Source organism: Myotis yumanensis, unplaced genomic scaffold (assembly GCF_028538775.1).
Source record: "Myotis yumanensis isolate MYYU_CA2020_CCGP unplaced genomic scaffold, mMyoYum1.0.hap1 SCAF_22, whole genome shotgun sequence".
Classification (NCBI taxonomy): Eukaryota; Metazoa; Chordata; class Mammalia; order Chiroptera; family Vespertilionidae; genus Myotis; species Myotis yumanensis.
In genome coordinates this window covers 4353332-4367443 of record NW_027223773.1, presented here as the reverse complement: position 1 = coordinate 4367443, position 14112 = coordinate 4353332, and the positions used below count along the sequence as shown (strand labels likewise).

The 14112-nt window shown below is 59.4% G+C and overlaps 1 long non-coding RNA gene across 3 annotated transcripts; it reads left to right on the top strand.

The window, feature by feature from the left end:
* Positions 1-683: 683 nt before the first annotated feature.
* Positions 684-12319, top strand: LOC138999100 (uncharacterized). Of its 3 annotated transcripts, none has more exons than XR_011469323.1 (4): positions 684-787; positions 3348-3454; positions 11479-11702; positions 11807-12319. It is a non-coding gene; the product is annotated as an uncharacterized lncRNA (long non-coding RNA). The 3 variants fall into 3 exon arrangements; XR_011469324.1 differs by lacking the exons at positions 684-787; positions 3348-3454 and adding exons at positions 7866-8046; positions 8715-8781; XR_011469325.1 differs by lacking the exons at positions 684-787; positions 3348-3454 and adding an exon at positions 7866-8046.
* Positions 12320-14112: the final 1793 nt, after the last annotated feature.

The following is a 14112-nucleotide window of genomic DNA, read 5'->3' as shown; positions in this document are numbered from 1 at the left end:
AAAGACAGACAAGAGAATGGAAGCTGGGTCTTGGTGGGACGCTGCTCCCTGATGAGGAGACAGCGCCCGCACCCACAAGCTGTGTCTTTATTTTATAGCAGATGCCACGAGGCAAAGTAGGGGCGTGATCAAGTTGTTTACAGCATTCTAGTGAGTTCCAACCCCACTCAACTACATGCACCTGAACTCTAGCACAAGGCACGTGGGGCCACGTGTTCGGACCATAGGTTCAAGCTTACAACCACAGCCGTTGGCTATGATTGTGCTGGGAGGGCCCTGCCTTCCAGCTGGGACTTGCATGTGGCCATGAGAGGACCCTGTCCTTTCATTAGTCCGAGGCTTGAACCTGGCCCAAACACTGTCCAACTTCAGTTTCACGTTCCTGCCCTCGCAGCGGCTGCCTCTGGAGAGCCGGGCGACCCGGTGGGAGCATCAGGGAGGCGCCTGGGAGCAGGGGGCGCACCGATGGCCTGTATCTCCCTCCAGTGACTCCCAGCCACTACCTGGGCGCCAGCGGCGATGATGTCACCACAGGCATCTTCAGGCTCAGCTGCTCTGCGGGTGGGTCGGCCGTGTGGGCGGCCGGGGAATCCCACCGGTGACAACACAGCGTCCTTGGGAGCTGACAGGGCAGCCGATGCCCCCGCCCGACCCCAGGCCCCGACAGTCTCGCTGCAAAGCGTGGGAAGCCGGGGCCCCAGACGTCACGCCCGCCCGCACCTCACCTTCACACAGAGCCTCTGCGGTGGCTTCGCTCCTGACTCATCGCTCATCCGGTTTCAACCCCGTGAGTCAAAACGCACCACTTTCATTCAAAATAACCTTCACTGGGGGCTAACGGCGTTCCTTTCTCTGCTTTTACTGTCCTGTGTGGTTTCTGGAGAGGAAGCCGTCGGAGAGCAGGCAGGCGGCGTCCGGGGGGACTCAGCACAGTGACACTCACTCGCCTTCCGGACTCGGGCTGCTCTCGGGGTCTGGGACCCGGAGGCCCGGCTCCCCTGCGTGTCCGGCAGCCTCCTGACCCGCGAGTGGTGGGTCGGTGTGAGCCCGTGGGAGCAGGCACGGCCATGCAGCCCGGGTGAGAGGCCGGCTCTCTGCCCTTGGAGATTCTGGTCCCCACTCCAATCCAGGAGCATCGGGGTCACCAGGATGCCTGTTAAACCTGCACACTCCTGCCCGGCCCGTGTGGCTCAGTGGGTTGAGCGTCAACCTGTGAACCAGGAGGTCACGGTTCGATTCCCGGTCAGGGCACATGCCCGGGTTGCGGGCTCGATCCCCAGTGTGGTGTGTGCAGGAGGCAGCCTATCCATGATTCTCTCTCATCATTGATGTTTCTCTCTCTCTCTCTCTCTCTTCCTCTCTGAAGTCAATAGAAATGTATTTTTTTAAATGCATATTCCTGAGCCTCGTGCCACAGCCCTGGGTGGGCCTTAACAGTCGGGGCGGGGGGGCGGGGGGGCGGGGGAGAGATGGCCACGCCCTGTCTGGATGCAGGGGAGAGGCGGGCGGGGCTGCTAGACCGAGAGGCTGTGGGAGGGAGAGAGGAAAAGGTGGGGCAGCACCCGGGGTGAAGTGGCCCCTGAGTCCCCAGGGGGACCCCGCTAAAATCCCCTGCCGGATTTGAGGCTCCCACACGCTTTCTGCCTTGGGGACCCACACTTGGGCATCCCCTAGTTGCCTGGTGAAAAATGCCAGTGCAAGACCGGTTTTGGGGTGTTCTACAGGGTAAGGCCTTGCTCTGGTCATGTTGCATTTTGTATTCTTTTTTTAAAAAAAATAAATATATCTTTATTGATGTCAGAGAGGAAGGGAGAGGGAGAGAGAGAGAGAAGCATCAATGATGACAGAGAACCATGGATCGGCTGCCTCCTGCACGCCCCACACTGAGGATTGAGCCTGCAACTCAGGCCTGTGCCCTTGACCGGGAATCGAACCGTGAGCTCCTGGTTCATAGGTCGATGCTCAACCACTGAGCCACACCAGCCCGGGCTCCATTCCTCTTAATGAAGCTTCAATCCAAAGTTGTCAGTGAAGTTATAAAACTTGTATCTGTAGGAGCCCACGTAGGCGGAGCAAGGGCTCTTGCATTCTTTAAGTGACGCTTGGCAAGACCAGCTCATCTGTCACCAAGCGGCCAGCGTCCTCTCTCCATCTTCCCGTGAAAGGCTGTGTACGTTGGGCTGCGAGCCCCATGGATCTTGGCCTGGCAGGAATGTAAATGTTTTGACCAGGCGGTGTCCTCGGGAGTCTGAGCCGCTGCAGAGACCCGGGGGCCAGGGGATGGAGGGCGGACGGTGCGTGCGGATGTTCTGGGAGATTTCTAGCTCTGATGCCTCCCTCTCCCTCTCCCCCCCCATGTCCCCTCACCCTCAGCAGACGCCCGGCTCAGGGGGACCAGGGGGAGATAGTTCCCTTCCCCCTGATTGTGGCCCCCTTAAAAATTATATATATATATAGTCAGAGACCTGAATTTTAGTCCATTTATTTATTTGTAAATTATTTTTTATTGATTTTAGAGAGGAAGGGAGAGGGGGAGAGAGATAGAAACATCAATGATGAGAGAGAATCATGGATCGGCTGCCTCCTGCACGTCCCACACTGGGGATCGAGCCCACAACCTGGGCATGTGCCCTTGACCGGAATGGAACCCGGGACCCTTCAGTCTGCAGGCCGATGCTCTATCCACTGAGCCAAACCGGCCAGGGCAGAGATCTGAATTTTATATTCTGGCTTCACTGACATGCATTCTGTCTTCGACCTTGGCTTTTTTTTTTTTTTTTTAAATGTGGAGTCTTTGTTTTAAAAAAATCTTTATTATTGAAAGTATTATGTATGTCCCCTTACTCCTTCCCCCCACTGACTCCTTCTAGCCCACCCCCACCCCCACCCCAGGCCTTCACCACCCTATTGTCTGTGTCCATGGCTTCTGCATATAAACCTTGGACACAGGTTCTCTGGTTAATCGCTTCCTACCCACCCACCCTCCCTCGCCTTCCTTCTGAGGCAGCGGTTCTCAACCTGTGGGTCTCGACCCCTTTGGGGGTCGAACCACCCTTTCACAGGGGTCGCCTAAGACCATCAGGAAACACATCTATAATGACATATTGTTTTTGTGATTAATCACTATGCTTTCATTATGTTCAATTTGTAACAATGAAGATACATCCTGCATATTAGATATTTACATGACGATTCATCACAGTAGCAACATTACAGTTATGAAGTAGCAACGAAAATAATTTTATGGTTGGGGGTCACCACCACGTGAGGAACTGTATGAAAGGGTCGAGGCGTGAGGAAGGTTGAGAACCACTGCTCTGAGGTTTGACCTTGGCTTTCTCACTCAGGGTTTTGATTTGCCTCGGGGCCGAGAGGCCTGGCAGTATCGGGCCAGGCCTTGGGCGGTTCTGGAACATTCCCCGGAGGCCAGAAAGTGGAGATTCGATAACTCAAGGTATTACGGGTTTTGGAGTGAGGGAACGTTTTCTTTTTCTTTCTTTTTTTTTTAATTTCAACTGGAGGGTCATCTGTTTCATCTCCCCTTGACTTTTTAAAAATGCTGGAACCGGTGTTTGATGGATCACAAGGCTTTCCCCCTTTGATGTTTATAGGACTGAAGGTGGAAAAACAAGGCCTTTGCTTATTAACAAGGCGAAGCGATCTCTTGGAAACGGAAAACAGTTTAGAGAACAGAGCAGACGTCAGATTTTCCTGTGATGCGAATGCGTTGACCTCCCCTCGGGGTAGGGTTTCGGGGAGAGCCGGTCGGGCCCCACCGACAGTGAGGGAGCCGGCTGTCCAGGGCTCCCCCGGCCTCGGCCTGGCCCCCCGTGCGCCTCTCGCGGCCTCAGGGAGAGCAGGGCCGAGTCCAGGGAGGGTCAGTGTATTTTTCAAGGTCACCCGGGGAGCCGGTGCCCACCCAGAGCCCTTCACTGCTCCCAATAGCCGTTTCTCTTTTTTCCTTTTTAAATATCTTTATTGATTTCAGAGCGGAAGGGAGAGAGAGAGAGAGAGAGAAACATCAACGATGAGAGAGAATGATCAATTGGCTGCCTCCTGCACGCCCCCCACCGGGGATCCAGCACGCAGCCCGGGCATATGCCCTTGACCAGAATCGAACCCGGGACCCTTCAGTCTGCAGGCCGATGCTCTATCCACTGAGCCAAACTGGCTAGGGCCTCTTTTTTAAAAAAAAATATTTTTTATTGTTGATAGTATTACAGATATCTCCCATCCCTCTCCCCCTTTATCTCCCTCTACCCAACCCCCCCCCCGCCCCCCCGCCGCGTCTCACCACCCTATCGCCCGTGTGTGTCCATGGGCTGTGCACATAAATATAAAGTTCCTTGGTGTATCTCTTCCTTTTGCTTTGTCTGTATCACATGTGTTTGGGGAAATTCCCCGTCAAAGGGGCACATGGCTAACACCTCCTTTGGGTCACATGTTCCCCTTTGGAGAGGGGACCGCTGGGGTTTCCAACCTGTTCCACAGACCGAGAGCCCCTGCCCCTGCGCCCCCCCTCTTTGGCCGGGGTCGGGGGGCGGCCTCCCTGCCCTGCGCCCCCCACCCCATCGGGTACTTGCTCCCGGGCATGGGAGGCAGAGACAGGGCCCATGTTGGGAACGGGACTGCAGAGCGAGAAGAGTCCTGGAAAAGTGGCGTCCAGCCAGCGCCCGGGCTCCAGGAATCCCGGGAATGCGGGGCCGGAGGAGGGACATGGGCCTCCTGGCCAGTCCGGTCGTCAAAACAAAGCCAGAGGAGACTCCTGGCCCCGAACTGAAGGCGTCAGGACTCGGGAGCGAGTGTTCCTCACGCGCGTTTCCATTCTGTTGGGCGAACACCCCCAGGAGCCAACTCTTAGTCTTTTGTTTCCCATTTTTGGGTGAGGACGCAACTGGGGCCTTAAGAGAGAGGGTTTGCTGCCCGGCCGGTGTGGCTCAGTGGTTGAGCGTCAACCTATGAACCAAGAGGTCAGGGTTCGATTCCCGGTCAGGGCACAGGCCCAGGTTGCAGGCTTGATCCCCACTAGGAGGCGTGCAGGAGGCAGCCGGTCCATGATTCTCTCTCATCATGGATGTTTCTCTCTCTCTCTCCCTCTCCCTACCTCTCTGACATCAATTTTTAAAAAAATCAGTAAAAAGAGAGAGAGAGAGGGGGCTTGCTGAGCGCACCCAGGAAGCCAGGGAGCTGAGACAGAACCTCCTGCAGCCGCCACTGGTGGGGACTTGCTTCCCAGCTTGAGTCGAGGTCCGCGGACGAGGGACAAAAGGTCGAAGGGCACCCCGTGGGGGAGCAAAGCCAAACAAAAACAGGAAATGGCCGGCTCCGGGATTTTCCACGGGAAGGCTGGGAACCGCGGCCAGAGAGAAGGAGGCCTCAGAATCTTCTGGAAGCCGCTTGAGATGCTGGGGCGTGGGGGTCCCGGCGGCTTCGGTTGGAGGGAGGCATGGCCACGACCAGGGCCCCCGATGGGACCCTGGGGTCCCCAGATCTCCCCCTGCCTCCTCCCTGAAGCATGAAAAAGGTCTAAAATCACCCAGAACACGATGCACCGGCCCCTCGAGGTCACAGGCCGTTTCTGATGTCTGTGGGCACCGGGTATCTAACAGTTTCCTCCCTTTTTTTCTGTTCATCCTCGCCCCAGGATATTTTTCCATTGACTTTTAGAGAGAGGGGGAGGGAGGGGGAGAGGCGCACAGAGAAACATCGATGTGAGAGAGGTGCCTCCCGCCTGCACCCTGACCCCGGCCGGAGATGGAGCCTGCAACCGAGGTGCATGCCCTTGAACGGAATCGAACCCGGGACCCCTCGGTCCGAGGGCTGACGCTCTATCCGCTGAGCCAAACCCGCCAGGGTGGGCAGAGGGTGTTTAGAACGACGGTCAACAAATGGGGCAGCGGGCTCAGCCTGCCTCTCGCTTTTAGGACTGACAGTCCTTTTTGCTACCGAATTTGGAATGGGGGAGGCCGAGATGGGGCTGGGGGGGGAGGGCTCCCCTGGGGGCCTTGTCCGGCATGAATCTCCCCCCCCCCCACCTCGCTCCTTGGGGTCAGGGCAGGGCTGACTGCCTAGGCCACGGTCACTCACAGGGGTTCCTCCGTACTTGCTTCTTGACTTGGATGGAAGAGGCTCCTTGCCCGGCCGGCGTGGCTCCGTGGTTGAGCCTCGACCTATGAACCAGGAGGTCAGGGTTCGATTCCCGGTCAGGGCACGTGCCCGGGTTGCGGGCTCCATCCACAGTGAGGGGCGTGCAGGAGGCAGCCGATCGGTGATTCTCATCATTGATGTTTCCCTCCCTCTCTCCCTCTCCCTTCCTCTCTGAGATCAAGAAAAACATATTAAAAAAAGAAGAGTTTCTTTGCCAACAGCAGGGAAAAAATGTCCAGTTTCCTCCTGGCCTGGTTCTGTTGGTTTTTTGTTTTGTTTTGTTTTGTTTTGTTTTGAGCTCTTGTGTTAACACCTACTTCATGAGGGAAGTCAGAATTTTATGTGAAAAGAGAAAAAATGTGTCAGCGTGTTTCTAGCGCCGTGTATGCAAATGAGCCAGGAAGGTCTTCTGCAGGCCGCCACCAGGGGTCAGAGGTCACCCCTCCCGGCCAACAGTTGTTTGGATGAAAATAAACCGGGGCCAGGGGCTGCAGGAAATGAGTTGTGGTCGCCTTCATGCACGTGTGAAAGCTCCCGATTAGGAATCCACAGAACTTGCTGTTTAATGAAAAAGTGAACCGAATTCCTCTCCTGGGTTGCCTCACTTCCCTGGTGGTCCCTGGCTGATAGCTTCACAGACACCCCCCTCCCTCTCCCCACAGGCCCCCCCCCCCCGTACCCCCATCCCCTCAGCCCCTACTCCCCCCCACCCAGGTCTTCACCCCCTATTGCCTGTACCCATGGGCGGTGCCTATAAGTACATTAGTTCTCTGGTTTCTCTCTTCTCGTCCCCCCAACCCCGCATCGAAGTATGTCAGCCGGTTCCGTGTCTTCCCTGCTGCCTCTGGTCTTATTCTGTTGGTCAATTCGGGGCACTTGTCAAGTGGCATCTGAAAGGCCACAGGGTCCTGGTCATACAAGGGATGGCATTGTATGGTGACTGCAAGGCTACCGCAGGCCGAGAGCTGACCGCCTGCCCGCTCTCTGCCCATCCACCTCACTCCTCTCCCTGAGCCCTGAGTGGGTCCGCCCATTTCTCTCCGCCGAGGACTGGAAGGTGACAGCCAGAGGTGCCCTCCCGGCTGGCATGGCTCAGTGGTCGGAACCAGGAGATCACGGTTCGATTCCCGGTCAGGGCACACGCCCGGGTTGCGGGCTCGATCCCCAGTGCGGGGCGTGCAGGAGGCAGCCGATCCATGATTCTCTCTCATCTTGGATGTTTCTCTCTCTCTCTCTCCCTCTCCCTTCCTCTTTGACATCAATAAAAATATATTTTTATAAAAAACCAAAAAGCAATGCCTCCTGCTGCCGTGACCTGGTGTGGGGTGGACAGGAGAGCAGGTGAGTGCCTGGCCCGGAAGCTCTGCCCCCGGGGCTTGGCCGTGACCTTGCGCCACCAGCACCAGGGGCCGGAGGGGCTGCTCGGTGGAGGCCTGGCGGGCAGTGGTTTCCGGGCTTGCTCCCTGGCCGTTGCTCCGTGGCGATGACTCATGTCTCTGGAAAGTGTAGCTGTGCCCTGAACAGGGAAGTGAGAGAGGACCCAGCCCCGGGCCAGGCAGGCCGGGCGAGGGGCTGTCACCAGATGTGCTGCTCTGCTGTGGAAAATGGGGGGGGGGGGGGGGTTGGGGACGCGGGGAGCGGCGGTGGTGGCAGGCACCCGTGAGCGGCCCCGCTGGGCCTGCCTGGGGCATCAGTGTGTCCAACGGCGGTCACTCCGTCGCCCCTTGGAAGCGCTGGTCTGGCCGGGCGGCCGCAGGCGGGAGGAAGTGGCCGGTGACTCAGTGAGCGCCGGCTTCCTCTCTGACTCAGGATCGCATCGCCTCTTACAGGGCTGCCAGGGGCCCGTGCGGCTGCAGCGGGAAGCTTTGAACTTGGAGGCAAACACGGAGGCCCTTTCCGGTGAGCGAGGCCGTGAGCTGGGTTCCTGGCCCCCCTGCAGGTTGGGGGAGCCCCTCTGACTGGAGGCCGCCCCGGGGCTTCAGGCGTGGGACCAGCGACATGGGAGCTGAGGCCTCGCCGGGGCTGTGCCCACCTCGGGGCTCCCTCCTATTTGGGAGCCTTATATTCTTTAAAAATATGTTTTTATTGATGTCAGAGAGGAGGGAGGAGGAGGAGAGAGAGAAACAGCAACGATGAGAGAGAATCATGGATCGGCTGCCTCCTGCACGCCCCCTGCTGGGGATTGAACCCGCAACCCAGGCATGTGCCCTGACTGGGAATCAAACCGGTGACCTCCTGGTTCATAGGTCGACGCTCCACCACTGAGCCACACTGGCCGGGCTGGGAGTCATGTTTGGGGGAGTGGCTGGGTCTGAGGGCTTAGCCTGCGCAGATGTGAGATGGTGGAGCCGAGCTGGTTCGTGGAGTCCATGTGTCCACTCAGCCAAGGAGACGACAGGAGGCTCCTTGTGCAGGGACGGCCCCCGCCCCCCCCCCCCCCTCCATCACCACGGGGGTCACGTTGGCTTTTTACTCCGGAGCACTGAGCTTGCCCAGGGTCTGTGGTCAGGGTGCTGCCTCCATGGCCGCCACCTGGTACGTGTTCTAAGAAACACTTCCTTATCCAGGTGCGAATACAGTCGGAAAAGTACGGACTTGACAGAGACGCTGAGACCCTTTTAGAATTACGACAGGGTTCGTATTCCCTGCCCCGATGACCTGGACGCCGGTCTCTCCTCCCAAGTCGTTTCTGTCCCTCCGTCCCCTCCCGTGTCCACGGCCAGGGCCGAGGCCAGCCGGTCAGCTCCGGCAGGACGGCGCATCCGACGTCAGGGTTTTAAATGAGGCGCTATTATTAGCCACAGGCCCCAGACGTGCGACTGAAAGCGGCTGGGGCTCCCAACAGGGGCCGTGTGACAACTGCGAGGGGGCGGGGCCGTGAGGGCACCTGCCGCTGGTGCCGGCCCTGCCTGGGGCTCTCCCACTGCTCACAGCGGCTTCCACCAGCTGCTGGGTTTATTTTAATGTTTTTATTTTATTGATTTCAGAGAGGAAGGGAGAGGGAGAGAGAAACTTCAGTGATGAGGGAGAATCACGGATCGGCTGCCTCCTGCACGCCCCACACTGGGGATCAAGCCCGCCCTTGACCAGAATTGAACCCAGGGCCCTTTGGTCCATAGCTCTATTCGCTGAGTCAAACCAGCGAGGGCTAGATTGATTGATTGATTGATTGATTGTTAATTCTCACCCAAGGATATATTTTCCATTGATTTTTTAGAGCGGAAGGGAGGGAGGAGGGGGAGAGACACAGAGAGAAGCGTCGATGTGAGAGAGACACACCGATCGGTTGCCTCCTGCACGCGTCCCGACTGGGGCCCAGGGATCGAGCCTGCAACCGAGGTACGTGCCCTTGACCGGAATCGAATCTGGGACCCTTCAGTCCGCAGGCCGGCGCTCTAGCCACTGAACCATACCAGCTGCGGCCCAACGCTGAGGTCAGTGTCCTGGATCGGCCTCCGTGCCTGGTAGGGGATGGGCACGGTGGCAGCTCCCACCGCCTGCACACCTCGCTGCCTCCCTGCCACGGGGACCCAGAGCGGGAGTCCCAGGCCGAGAGGCCCTCCCCGGGGCCTGGTGGCCGTCACGGCTCAGTCACTGTGGCCACTGTGGCCGGGGAGGATCTCTGAGCCGACAGCTCACATCTGGACCTTGTGATTGGTGCAGGGAGGGAGGGTTTTCCTGAACAGGGGGCTCCCGTCCTGGGCAGACGGACATCAGCCCACCACTTGGGGCTCACAGCTCCTGACGCCCCCGATCGGACTCCCCTGGACCCGTGGTGAAGGGCACAGCCTGGGAGGCAGGTTCCCCGGTCCTGGACCCCAGGGCTTGGCACTCCATAGAGGATGGGGGTTTTTCGGTTGCATTTGGGGGGGACACATGTCGGGGCCGCAGCTGTGAGTGACACAGCCCTGGAGGATCGAAGCAGCCGGGGCAGGAAGGAGAAAGGAGCCGTTCTCAGCAGCACCACAAAACTGAAACCGAAGAAAAACCCCAGGAAAATCCCTCCTCGGGCAGAGGAAATACCGCCGATGCTCTGAGCCACACACTTGAGCGTCGAGGCTGGGCCGCCTGAGCCCGTGTGTTTGGGCCCAGGGTGGCCCTGCCGGGACCCAGCCCATGGGAGGCCCTCGGGGTGTGGACGCCCGTGTCTGTGCATCTGTTGTTCAATCCAGAGCTGACCGGGGTTCACGGGGCGCCCGGGAGATAGGCCGGGAACTGGTTCAAAGTGCGCACACCCCACGGGGGTCAGGTGACTGTCAGCTGGCCTGGGCCTCTGGAGTGACAGGGGGAGGAACTCTGACCTCTGTGCAGCCCCCAAAATGCCCGTTTGGAATCTCTTTGAAGATCGACGAGGCCAACGCTCCCCTAATAATAACGACGGAGGGGCAGCTGGCGGGCCTGCAAGAAGCAGCAGAGAGGCCGCCACGAAGCTGGAAGGAAGCTGACCGGCCTCCCTCTCTGCTCCTCGCAGCCGCCTCTGGCCGCAGCTTCGGGCTCAGGGGGTGTCTTCGGGGGACGGCGTTGAGGATGTGGACACTTTCACTCTGGTTTCATGGGTGTCACGGTGTCCGCACACAGCGGCCGGCCGTGCCTGTGGCAGGTGGCTCACCCGGCCCGGCCTGGGTGTGCTGGGGGGCACGCCAGCTGGTGTGTGGCCTGGGGCTGCTGTGACCCTCAGTGGAGGGTGTTCCCTGGGCCCCCTGGGAGCTGCAGGGTGAGCATACACGAAAGTCTGCTTTTCATGGGGGGGGGGGGGGGGGGGAAGGGCGAGGTTGTCGTGTTCTCTCTTTTTGGCCAACGCAAGAGTGGACCAGGCGTCCCTGGGAAGGACCAGCGGCCCTTTGCCACTTCAGTGCCCTAATGATCTCCAAGAGGCTGTTGTAGAGGGGGGCGTGGTCGCCTGTCCAGCCCTCGGGGCTCCAGGACCAGTTTCGATGTTTGTCGACAATTCACTCATCACTGATCTATCCACTACCTACCCCCTGGGGCTGGGGCTGCCATGTTGTCACTCAGCCACAGGGAGACTGTCTTCTTATCTTTTTAAAAATAAACATATTTTTATTGACTTCAGAGAGGAAGGGAGAGGGAGAAAGATAGACATATCCATGATGAGAGAGAATCATGGACCGGCTGCCTCCTGCTCGCCCCCACACTGGGGATGGAGCCCGCAACCCGGGCCTGTGCCCCGACCGGGAATCAAACCCTGACCTTCTGGTTCCTAGGTCGACTCTCAACCACTGAGCCACGCCAGCCCGGCCAGCGGTGTATTTATAAGCTGGCAGATAAGAAAAGACAGCGCCATCTGCTTCCAAACTCATGCCTTCTCTCCAGGTGCCTTGAGATTTCATAAATGCCGGTGACCAGGCGTGTTTTCCAATGACCCAGTGACTTCCAGCCGCTCCAGCCAATGGGGACAGAGCCGTGATGATACAAGGCCTCGCGGGGCATGACTCATCCCTGGAGACATGACCTGCGTGGCCGTTGTGAAGGGCCTGCTCCTGTCAACATCGATGGCCAGAAACCATCCCAGGAGCTCCCGAGCGATGCGCGTGCAGGTAATGCTACGACGACGACCCGCCATCAGGCCAGGCTGTCCTTTGCGGAGATGCAGCCGCTGATAAACATCACCTCTTCTCTCCCCCCCCCCCCCCCCCCCCAGTGGCTCAGTGCCCGTGTGTGACTCACAGTTGGTGTGTGACCGGCCCGATTGGGCAGGGAACGTTCGGTCTGCAACGGAGAGGACACCCAAGGCCACGCCGGGCTCCGGGTTCCGGCTTCTTAACAAGCGTGGCTTTGCCAAGAAGGAAACGCTCGAAAGCGGTCTCCATCCCTGAGAGACTAAGGCAGGCACGGAGGGTACGGGGCGAACAGGGCCTCTCCCCATTGGGAGCCCATGTCTTCACACCTGCTCGTCCCGGGGGCACCGCGACGCTCCAGTTCCCCGTGGGCCCTGTGCTCCTCGAGGGGCAGCTTCTCTGCTCAAGTCAACGCTGCTGGCCCTGGCCCGTGTGGCTCAGTGGACAGAGCGTCGGCCTGTGAACTGAAGGGTCCCGGGTTCGATTCCAGTCAAGAGCACGTGCCCGGGGTTGTGGCTCGATCCCCAGTGGGGGGCGTGCAGAAGGCGGCCGATCCAAGATTCTCTCTCATCAGTGATGTTTCTCTCTCTCTCTCCCTCCCTCTCTAAATTCAATAAAAATATTTTAAAAAAGAATCAGAGGGGCGGGCTCCAGGTTCTTTTAAAATATATTTTTATTGGTCGGGGTGTGGGCGGGAGGCAACCAATCCACGTGTTTGTCTCCCATCGATGTCTCTCTCTGTCTCTCCCTCTCTCTTCCACTCTCCCTAAAGGATCGATGGAAAAACATCCTCGGATGAGGATCAACAGCAGCAGCAACAACAACAACTAAACAGCCAGGTGCTGCGTGTGTTAAACATTCCAGCTGCGCTCACTCGGGGCGCAGGTCTCACAGGCCGACCCGGGGATGGAGGGGTCTGTGCCCCCAGATGCGAGGGGTGCAGCCAGCGGGCCCTGTCTGCGTCCAGGGGTCCCCCTCCCCCAAGTCCCACGCATGGTCGGCTGTGGACTTTCCCCTGTGCAGTGGCCACGCGCCCCGACCCCAGCCTGCATTTCTGAAAGCGTGGGCATGTTCGGAGTCTCTGTTGCAAGACCTGGAGTGACTTTCCAGAGCTGCCTGGGGCCATGCGCCTCCGGGCAGGGGGAGGGGGAGGGAGGAACTGGCGGGGGAGGATGGGGAGGGGGGCGGGGGAGCCACATCCTGCCGACGTCGCAGCGCCCCCTCCGGGGACCAGAGGGGTTCCCAGCCGCCCACTCCCTCCGTTTACTAGAAACCCGGCCGCCGGCGTGGAAACCTGGGCCCACAGTCCGTTGCATGTTGCGCGGTTCTCCGGGGACCCAAAGAGCCATGAACTGGGGGGGGAGTTTGAAGCTGCCCGGTTCCCCGAAACAGGGGGTTTCCATGAGTAATAACAGCCCCGGGGAGGGGGGCGGGGGGCGGGCGCTGCAGGCACCTCGGGGCCCCAGGGGGCGGGAGACAGGCCCCCACGTGGCCGGCGGCGCCCCGCCCCCCGTCCCCCCCCCCCCCCGCCCCTCCTCTGCGTCTGTCCCCAGCACCACCGTGTCCCCTGCGACCCCTACCCGCGCTGGGTCCCCGCCAGGCCTGCATCCCTGTCCCCCTGCCCCACCAGCTGGAGTTCCCGGAGTCCCCACCCTCGCCCCCTGCGCCCCACCGCCCACTCGTGTCCTCTGCGCCCCCACCGCCCGGCCTGGTGATCACCGCGCCCCCTGCGCCCCTCCCCACGTCGCCCTCCGCCCACTTTACACCGCGCACCCCGCGATGCTCCCTGCGTCCTCCCTGCCAGGCTGGCTCCTCGCCCCCGCGCCCCCCACGCCTGCCCCCTGCGCTGCCCAGAGTCGCCCACCTGGCACTTCTTTCTTGGGAAATGCAGGACCCCCGGATGGGGGGGGGGCGCCCCACCTCCTCAGCTCCCGCCCTCCCTCAAGCTCCTGGCCTGGGTCCCAGAAGCGCCCCCCTCTCTGTGGCCTGGACCCCAGGGCCTGTCCATATGTCAGATCGGAGCTGGGGTGGGTCACCCCCAGACTGAGAAAGACCCCTTCCACCTCCTGCGTGGCAGGGTTCGCTCTGCTTTCTGGCTCCAGCCCGAGTTAATTTCTATCCAGTAAAAAACAAACGCGAAATGTTGATCAATTTGCAGTTCGTTTGCAGCCGGATGGGCCTCTCCCGCATGTTTTTGCTGCTGGCAGATGTGCTTTCCTGAAACCAGATGTGCCTGTGTAAAGCCGGCCTCCCGCGCCTTCACACGGCGCTTTGCACCGCCCGCGGATCATAGGATTTGGCTGTTTCAGCGCTGATCCTCCAAGATTGCATTAAGAAAAGATTTTGTATTGATTTCAGACAGGAAGGGAGAGGGAGAGAGAGAGAGAAA